The 2,294-nt window shown below is 41.4% G+C and overlaps 1 non-coding gene across 1 annotated transcript; it reads right to left on the minus strand.

Annotated features, from left to right (window-relative positions):
* Positions 1–1,910: 1,910 nt before the first annotated feature.
* Positions 1,911–1,982, minus strand: trnat-ugu (transfer RNA threonine (anticodon UGU)). Its single transcript has one exon. It is a non-coding gene; the product is annotated as a tRNA-Thr (tRNA).
* Between the last annotated feature and the right edge of the window lie 312 nt (positions 1,983–2,294).

Here is a 2,294-nt window from a genome sequence, read left to right on the forward strand (position 1 = left end):
ACCGCTGGCTAAATAAATAAAAGAATGGGAGTTTTGGAATAGATATTCAGCACTAACTGGTACTTTCTAATGCTGAATGAGCTCTATCTGGAGGAAAAAGGAGTTGCCCCAAAGAAAGTTATTGGACTCTAATTGACCACTCATAGACTGTTAATGGCATACATTGGGATGATGGTTGTCTATTCATGAAGCCATTCATTACTTACAATAGACAAGACCACTGAAACTTGATCAAAAAGAAGGTGGAGTTGAGTGGAAATGGCTGCATTCAGTAATTAAGATGGCAAATCTGTGTAAGGAACCACTTCCACTGCTTCTATATCACAACACAGAAGATGCCAGAAGAAACATCGGGACTATGGAGAAGATCATGAGCAAAGAAGGTTGCTTACTGTAAGACTTTGACGTTGGTCTAACTCAAGCATTGGCATTGGATTGATTTTAGTTAGTGCTTATCTATGTGGTTGTTTTTCTGAAAATTGAATCCCAGTATTTTATCTAAAGACTTAACAGTAACAGCTATTTTACGTTGTGTTACTAGTTGGACAATACTAAAATGTGTTATAATACATTCTAGATTGTGTCTCTGGATATATGATTGCTTTGGTATGTAATTCTTATTACTCTAACTTTAGCATTGACTTGAATGTTGAATTCAGTAAGTGCTACTTGTTGGGGCAGTTGAACATGTCAATGATAAAGACTAACTAAAGATGGATGTCATTGTAATCACATTGAGATCACCTCAAATAGAGATACTGATGATTATTGGGTTCATAAGTGCTTCTCTTTGGGGTTGTCTTGGTAGTGAGTTCATCATCAGACATATCTCTGAACAAATGCAGAGACAGCCTATTTTACAATTCTTCCCACAATAGTAAAATGAATTCATCGGCAGCAAACTACCCACAGCACTGACTTGTGTATGCATTAAGTGCTACTTGTTGGTGTAGTTTTGCTGACCTCTGAAGTCCAGGTTTTCCTCCATAAAGAAATGTATAAAATGGATATTCTCCCCGGTTACTAGTTGAACAATGCTGAAATGTTCCAGGTCCAAATTTGTTGCAGGCCATGACGGACCACTGAAGTCACAACGACCCACGGGATCTACATGAATTCATGTATGATCACGCGATATAACAGGATGTAGTTTCTATAAACAGAACCACAAAACCTTATGAATGAACTAGCTTAAACTTGCATTTCTCTGAATTTCATGTGTTTTCATGTATCATCTTAAGTCTGTGTTGATATAGTGTTTCTGTGTAAATGTAACATGCCTTTTGATTTGCTACCAGGGCTTAATGAGTAGCATGGGGATTGGGTGGACATGATGATGGGATGCAAACAGAGGTAATGACTGCAACAACTAGGTGCTGCAGGGATTTGAACCCTAGATCTCCTGTTTACTAGACAGGCACTTTAACCAGCTAAGTCACAACACCCCCTTGAGTACTACTTACAAACAAACCAACAAACTTACTCTCATTCAGAGCTATAGACGAGCGGTGCAAATATTTCATCAGTGATGTGGTAAGCTTGTGGTAAGAATTGGTCCTGAGTCTGTTGGTTTTGGCGTAAAGTGCTCTGTAGCGCCTACCAGAGGGGAGAAGCTGGAATTGGTTGTGTCCGGGGTGAGATGGGTGTCCGGAGTGAGATGGGTGAGAGGGGCGAGGCCATCCGTCATCACCTGCACACTTGATGAGTGCCATCGGTGGAAGTCTAAACCAATGATTCCCAAAATGGCTGACCTAACAGCGTGCACCCCACCTGCACCTATTAAAGCCAGCATTCCACTACACTGGTATAGACTGTTTTCAGCCACATATAATGTAAATTAGGCAACTGGTAACTTTGTTGCACCGGTTAAGAATAACGAATCATATGCATACACTTTATTAAGTGAGAACCAGCACTGCTGGGATTTGGACCCAGGATCTCCTGTTTACAAGACAGGCGCTTTAACACTAAGCTACAGCGCCTTCTACAGAAAAGCCTGTCTTGCAAGAATACAATGAGCTAATGAACAGGGTTGCTTCCATCCATCCACCTTCGTCCAGCAGCTCCAGTAGGGGACCCCTACGAACTCCGGCAAATGAAAACAACTGGACGTGTCCTTGAGCAACGCCTCAGGACTCACTGTCATAGGCAGACCTACCGAGAACCACAGAAGTCCTATGCAAGGACCTTGAGAGATGAGAGACCCTTTCCCCACAGCCCTGGTAAAATCCAACCTCCATACCATAAGTCCCCTCATCACAAAGATCATTATTCAATTCAATTTCAATTCAATT

Source organism: Etheostoma spectabile, unplaced genomic scaffold (assembly GCF_008692095.1).
Source record: "Etheostoma spectabile isolate EspeVRDwgs_2016 unplaced genomic scaffold, UIUC_Espe_1.0 scaffold00019106, whole genome shotgun sequence".
Lineage (NCBI taxonomy): Eukaryota > Metazoa > Chordata > Actinopteri > Perciformes > Percidae > Etheostoma > Etheostoma spectabile.